The sequence below is a fragment of the Lynx rufus genome, unplaced genomic scaffold (genome assembly GCF_022079265.1).
Source record: "Lynx rufus isolate CCGP_SWC_20201006 ecotype Redwood Valley unplaced genomic scaffold, mLynRuf1.p SCAF_5, whole genome shotgun sequence".
Classification (NCBI taxonomy): Eukaryota; Metazoa; Chordata; class Mammalia; order Carnivora; family Felidae; genus Lynx; species Lynx rufus.
Window position 1 is genome coordinate 152145497 of NW_025814867.1, and position 8244 is coordinate 152153740.

Below are 8244 nucleotides of genomic sequence, written 5' to 3' on the forward strand. Positions count from 1 at the left end.
TCTGTTGGAGAGAAAACGTGCCAAAATTTCAACAGCATCTGACTTAAAAGACGTAAGAGGCGAACATCGCGAGTTCTTCCCTCCCTCTTCCCCCCACTTCCTCTCCGCTCATTACAGGTGCGTGTGCCTCGGGTCACCTGAGCCCCCCAGGGCAGGGACCCCTGGCTCCTGGCTGTGACCTCCCTCCTCGGTCCCCACCCCGTGCTTGCAGCCTGCTGACCCTCCCCATTCCCACTTTCTGGAAGCATCTCTGCCCATCCACCTTAGGTTACTTTCCCCAGGAGACATGGGAAAGCTTTAATTTCCCCTCTGTGACTTCCACAGGAACGGGGCTGGTAAATGAGAAGCAGAGGGAGAGGGTTCATTACCCCGAGTTACTAAAAAGAGAAGCGCCAGTGTTTGGAAGTTGGTGCTATTATTCCCCTTGAAACATTAGCCGCTAGAAACCAGGGGCCCTGTCCCCCGTGCGGCGTCTCAGCCTTCCGGGATGCCACGGGGGTTTCCACTGGGTCAGTTGTGACAATGGGGAGAGCCATCTGGAAGACCGTGAGGTGGGGCCTGGCCAACCACCACCCCAGAGCAGAGGGGAGAGGCATAGGTACCCACGATGGGGCCCTGTTTCCCGGATCCGCGGCCCCGGGTGTTCCTCATCCCCAGAAAGAGCATGAGAAAAACAGCAGTCCCCACGGAATGCTCTCCACACATCTGTGGGGCTTCTTTATAAAGAAGGTCAAGTTCTCTTACTTTCCAACTCACGTACTGAATTCCTGTGGATGAAACAACTCTATTCTGAGCCCGGAGGGCCGGAGCACCCAAATCTCACCTCCCCGACTTGGAGATAATCTGCATCTGAGATATCTGATTCCAGGTGACTTCAAGTTCTTTCAAACTTTTCATCAGGAACGGAAGCCATTAGTATGTCTCACACCGCTCCGTTTTACGGAATTCTTGCGCTGCGAGCTCTTTTTATGATTTTCTTAACAGCCAGAAAAAAAAAAAAAAAAAGAACTGGGAAAGTTCACAAAGAAATTTTTCAACTGCCAAGGGTGACCCCTAACCCAAGCCTTTGTGCCTAATCTGTAAAAGGGAGTGAGAAGTATTGCGTACCTTTGGAGTGGGGGGCTCTGTGTCTTTAAGAGACCGGGGAAACCGCTAACAATGAGGCTACACATACCTTGTGCTTCTTTGTTAGTAACTGCAAACCAAAAACAGATGTGAAATATCAGCGGCCACCTTGTACTGACCCATGGACGTTGAGGCTAATCCAGGCCATTCTTAATAACTCAAAACCGCCACCCTTTAGCTTTCTAATTTTTTTCTCACTTACAAGTGCAAAAAAGAATTGACAGACACATTAAGGTCCATTTCCCTCTGAACACATACAGATTTTCTCCGATAAGAGCCGGGAGGTAAGAGCTCTCCCCGCGAAATTGTGCAGCTGTGAACGGACTCTGTGCCCGCGTAGGTGTTCATCGCCTTCAACCAAACAACAGCTAGAAGGAGAGCATTTATGCTGAAAATCAGATATTCCGTTGTTACCTTTTCCCAGCAGCAGTAAGTGCAGAATTTCTTGAATTAGTAGACTGCTTGGAAGTAAAAAACCAGAGGTTTTGGGTATGAATCCAGCAATCCAAAAACGCTTCTCTAACATCAAAACCATTTTAATTTCCAACCATCTTCCTGAATTCAAAAGTAATGAATGTAAGTGAAGAAAAATCAATAGGTACAGGCATGATTCATAACCCCCCAAATGAAGAAATCAGTCATTCTGCACTAAATTTGAACATTCTATCAATAGTACGTCTATTTACTAAATCCAAGAGGAACTCCTTTAACGTAAAATCAAAGACAAAATTGTTTCAGACATTGTATATTGTTTTTTGCCTGAAAGCAGACGCAAGGTGGAATGAGTATTAGATGCAAGGCTAGACGTTGATTGATTTTTAACACCTATCAATACGGCAATTACACCGTCACGTGACACAGGACTTCCTGGTCTCACACTGAAATTGGATGGATGCAGAGTTATAGTTGCAAAATTATTAGACACAGTCACTTTACCGTATTTCACCACTGTAAGACCATGGATGGCACATATACAGCATGCCACCATCTAATGCATCACTTTCTAGAAAAGAAAAAATAATTCTGCCAAACAAAATTAGTCATAACACTTTCTTAGTCCAACAGCTGTAAGACACAGCCCAATTTTTGAAAATAACTATGTGCCTTACGGTAGATGTGATGCAGTCTACTTATGAAAGAACCCATCATGAGAGCACTAAAATGTTATCTGTCATACACCAAAAACTAATACAATGTTATAAGATGTCAGCTATAACTTAATTAAAAAATTAAAAACCAGAATTTGGATAAAAGCAAGTCACTATCACAAGATTCTGCCATTTATAAACTGTCCAATAAATATTAAAAGAAATGCAAGGAAATCAATATAAGGAAGCCAAACCACAGTATTTGGGGCCTTATCCATATGAAAAAAAATGAAAAATTTTTATTACGGCAGCACAGGTAAGAATGTGGAGGAAAGAACACTCTCATTCATGTATGTGTATTATGAATACAGATTAAGATCTTATCGGAAAATAATTTATCCTTTCACTCAGCAATTCCTATTCTTTTAGAATCCACCTTTTAGAAACACAATAAACAAAGACATGGGTGCAAGAATGTTCACTCTAACACTCTTTAGTAATAGTAAAAAATGAGAATAAGTTGGATACCTATCAATCAGAGACTAGATAAACATATTACACAGTATTAAGAAGAATGAGACAGATCTAAATTCACTGCATAGAAAATTTTTACGGTATATTAAGTTCAAAACATTATCAGATGTGTGTTAGTATATGCAGAGGAAACATTCTGAAGTATAAACCTCAGTTTACAAGTTGGGACCATGGCATAAACAGCCTCTTTTCAAGTCAAACACTTGGGGAAAGTTGGACTATAACAAGTATGTGTTACTTTTATAATCAGAAACAAATTTTCAATTCATATCTTAATGTAGAAATATTAAAATGCCACAAATCTGTAATGCATTAATAAAAACTTATTAGGCTACTGATTAGATTTTAAAGAATAAATAAATACAATAATACATATTGGTACAAAGAGGTGGAGTTTTGTTCATTTACTCAAGAAACATTTGTGCATCTATATTGTTAAATATAATGTTAGTAAAATAATGACTTGTTAATAAAAGTTTTTTGAGGAAAATGAAATTTTAGTTGGGTCCCACAGGATTAGCATGTGTTCAGGCGGTGGGAAAAAAGTGGCAAAATCTTTTAGGAAAAAAAAATTCTAACTTGGGTAAAGTATTTGATTCAACACAAAAGGAACAAATAAACTACAGGTTAAGATTATTTTGAAAAAATGTGTCAAAGTGAGGAAATATCTTGACATCTATAGACAGATACTTGGTAACTCATTTGAGCAACGAGGACTCACAAGAATAATTCAAAGGGCACTTGACATAAAATTCTTTTGATTAGAACACATTGTATGACATTGCATGAAGAGAAGCCTGTAGAAATTATACGTATCTTAAATCTAACTTAAGCCAGGTTTGGTTCTGAAAATAAAAAAGAGTAAATATGAAATAGATAAGACAATTATGTTACTGTTTCTGTGGCTAATACCTCATAGGAAAAAGGGAAAGGTATTAATCTTAAGAAGTTAGAAAAAAAAAGAAAAAAGGAGGAAAATAACAAAGATATGAATAAAATTAATAAAATAGAGAATGACCATACAATGGAAAAGATTAACAAGTCAAATCTTTGAAAAGATTAGTTATTTATAAGTCCTTGGTGAGTACTATTAAGGGAAAAACAGAGAAAGTAAAAATAACCAAAGTCAACAGTGAAAAATGAGCCATTACTACAGATCCTATAGACATTAAAAGGATTATAAAAGAACATTATAAATAATTTCCTATCAATAAATGTGGAAGTTTAACTGAAACAAATAAAATCTTTGGAAAATATAATTTACCAAAACTTCCAAAGAAAGAAACACAAAATCTGAACTCCTATAACTATTAAAGTCATAGATTGATTAGATCATCTAAATCCTTCCTAAAAGAAAACCAAAAAGGAACATTCCAGGCCCAGACTTATTTAACAGCAAATTCTGACATACATTTAAGTAAGAATTAATGCTAGTCTTATACAAACTCTCCTAGGTAATAGAAAAAAGGAAAAGCTTGACTCGAGATGTGACTAAGACACTATGAGAAAAAAAAATTATAGGCTGACCTCACACATAAAAGCAGATGCAAAATAAACTGAACAAAATCTCAGAAAACCAAATCCAACAGTATATGAAAGACAATAAATATATTATGGTCAAGCTGGGTGTATTCCAAGAATATACGGTTATTTCAATCAATGTAAATTATACATACACTGTAAGGAAGAAAAATCATATGATAATCTCAAATAAAAGAAGAAAACACATTTAATTAAATATGATATCAATTCATAATAAAAATTCTTATTAGATTAGAAATAAAAGAGAACTTTGTCAGTCTCATAAATAGCATCTATGAAAGCTTACAGTAAGCCACCTACTTTAATGATGAAACACTGAAATTTATTCCTTTTAAGTTAGGAGAAAAGACAAAGAGGGTCACAATCACCACATCTGTCACAAATGGTCCTGGAGGTCCTAGTCAGTACATAAGTAAAAATTGAAATAAAATGCCAAGGAAAAAGTAGTTAAAACTTTAGCTATTTGCAGATAGTATCATTTTTTACCTAGAAAATCCAAGAGAATTTAGAAATGAACCATCAAAAATATCTTAAAAGATGGGAATAAATCTAGTACAAGAGGTGCAGGACCTTTATATAGAGAACTACAAAGTATTATCAAAAGAAGGATTAAATAAATGGGTAAGTATACCATATTCATGGATTGAAAGACTGAATACTGTGAAGATGTCAATTCTCTTCAAACTGATCAACAGATACAATGTAGATCCAATCAAAATTGCAATAAGATATTTGGAGAACTTGACAAATTGATTCCAAAATTTATGTAGAAATGCAGAGGGTCAAAAATAGAATACATGTTATTAAAAAAGAGTGAAGTAGGATAACTTGTTCTATCAAACATTATTAAAGGCGCAATAATTAGGTCTGAGTAGTATTCATGCAGGTATGACAAACAAAACAATGGAAAAAAAAAGATAGCCCAGAGACAAATTTACACACATACGAACATGCTTACTTGTGACAAAGGTGGCATGCAGAGCAGTGAAGAAAGGAAGAAATCTCTAGAATATGGTGTTAGGAGAAATTGGATATCCATATGGAAAAAAAGCAACTTGACAACTAGCTCATACCATCAAAAACCAATCAGTCAAAAGTCAAAAACCAATTCCAGTCTAATTGTAAATATAAATGTGAGGCAAAACAATAAAGTTTCTAGAACATGATGTAAAGGATAGCTTCATGACTTTGGGATGGTGAAGATTTTATAAATAAGGCATAAAAACCACTAACTATAAGGGATGAGACTGATAAATTGAACTCCATTATAATTAAGAAAAAAATAAGAAATTCTTTTCATCAGAAGACACTACTAAGGGAATAAAAAGCAGTCAATGGAGTGGAAGGTGATATTTTTAACACATGTGACCTACTATTCATTCAAGAATACCTATAAATCAATAAGAAGATACACAACCCAAGGAAACACAGGGGAAAAAACTGAACAGGCATTCAAAAAAGAAGCCACCAAGTGCCCACTGAATCTATGAAAAAGTCTTCCACCTCATTATTAACCCAGGAAATGCAACTTAAAACCACAATGAGGAGGGCCTGGGTGGCTCAGTCGGTTGAGCGTCCGACTTCGGTTCACGTCGTCATCTCACAGTTCGTGAGTTTGAGCCCCACGTTGGGCTCTGTGCTGACAGCATAGAGCCTGGAGCCTGCTTCGAATTCTGTGTCTCCCTCTCTCTCTGCTCCTCCCCCGCTCATTCTCTGTCTCTCTCTCCTTCAAAAAAATGTTTTTAAACATTAAAAAACATTGGGGCGCCTGGGTGGCGCAGTCGGTTAAACGACCGACTTCAGCCAGGTCACAATCTCGCGGTCCGTGAGTTCGAGCCCCGCGTCGGGCTCTGGGCTCGATGGCTCAGAGCCTGGAGCCTGTTTCCAATTCTGTGTCTCCCTCTCTCTCTGCCCCTTCCCCGTTCATGCTCTGTCTCTCTCTGTCCCAAAAATAAATAAACGTTGAAAAAAAAAATTAAAAAAAAAAACATTAAAAAACATTTAAAAAAATAAAACCATAATGAGAAAACAGAGCATATACATCAGAACGTCTAAAACGAAGACCGACAACTTTTTGGCAAAGATATGGAGTATCTGCCTACTTTTCGCCTGCAGCTGGGGTTTAGAGGATACCTTTATTTATGAGTCAAGTTTCTTCTAGAAAACACTATATTCAAAGAGGTAACTGAAGAGAGTTTAGTGGAAGAACTTACAAAGATGAGGGAAGAATTTAGTAAAAGCTAGAGGGTGATGAAGTCCTGAGGGTTAGCAAGAAGGGGAAGCCATCATGGTCCTCAGGCTCCCAATGCCAAGGAGAAGGTGGTTATCAGCACCTGGAAACAGACGCAGATGAAGCTGTAATTACAGGACATGGTAAACGATAGGAGCTACGGTTTTCTCTAGAGGAAAACCATCAGTGCCAACCTTTGGCCAAAGGGAGAAAGCTGGGGAAATAAATAGTTGAATTCTGTCTCTCTCTCTCTTCCAACCTTGTGATTTCCTTCTGGTGTTTAAGCTGAACTCAGTGGAAGACAGAGGACCAGGCAGCCCGTGTGATGCAGTTCAGAGATGTGAAACCCGGAGGCAAGGGTCAGGGCAGAGAAGGAGAAAGAGTGGATTGGAGAAGGAAACAGAGAAAATCCAGCACATCTATATCATTAAAGACTTCGCAATGTCACTACACAATAAATGTACAGTGAAAGGTATGGCGTATGCACCAAACACACACACACACACACACACACACACACACACACACACACACACCGGAACATTCTCAGCAGTATTATCTGCCATAGCCAATGCTGGGAACATCTCTAAAGCCCTTCAGTAGTGGAATGAATCATAAAGTGTGGCGCACTTATACATCGGGCACTCCACAGCAATGAAAATGAAGAAACTACCAGAAACCACTGCCACACACAACATTATGTATCAATCTCACAAACATAATGGTGAGGGAAAACCTGATAGAAAGGAATACACTGTACGATTACTATTGTATAAAGATCAAAACGGAGGCAAAGCTACGCTATAGTGACTAGATATGCACGTTTGGATGAGAAATCTACCAAAAACAGTGAAGAAGTGATGATCAAAAAAGGTAATTAAGATATTAAGGTAATATCTCCCTGAGAGGGAGGGAGGGAAGAGTAAGGATGGGGGGAGGGGCACAAGGGTGGGTCTGTTCCTGTATTATGATGAATCACGCTGTACATTGATTTTCAGGTACTTTTCTTTATGTGTGATGTTTTGAAAGTTTTTAAAAATTAATAAAATGGTGTGTGTCACCATGAGACAGTAGATGTTAGGCATGCGTTGTCTTGCTCTGACAGGTAAACATTGCATCTGGCTACAGATGGGCAAGATATAAATCAGGACAGCCACCTGATCTGGGAGAAAGGAGCAATCGAGAAACACTGCCACCCGATGAGCTTCCAAATAAGAGAAACTCAGATCAGGTGGTAGAAAGCATTTTGTGTACAATACTCTTTACATAATCCTCTCATTCTGCAAAAGAGAAAGAGAGGAAGGAAGGAAGGAAGGAAGGAAGGAAGGAAGGAAGGAAGGACGGAGGGGCACCTGGGTGGTTCAGTCTGTTAGGCATCTGACTTTGGCTCAGGTCATGATATCACAGTTTGTGGGTTCAAGCCCCACGTCGGGCTCTGTGCTGACAGCTCAGAGCCTGGAGCCTGCTTCAGATTCTGTGTCTCCCTCTCTCTCTGCCCCTCCTCCATTTGCTCACTCTCTCTCTCTCAAAAATAAACATTTAAAAATATTTTTAATAAAAAAAAAAAGAAAGAAAGGAGGAAAAGAGAATGCTCCAGGGCTGCATTTTCTCTCCAGGCTAGCAGATCAAAAGTTTTCACACAAGGAATACTTTTACAGGCAGCAGATGAAACATGGGGCTAGGCAGTGAAGAAGGGATAATCTTGCTTCTTGGGAATATATTATC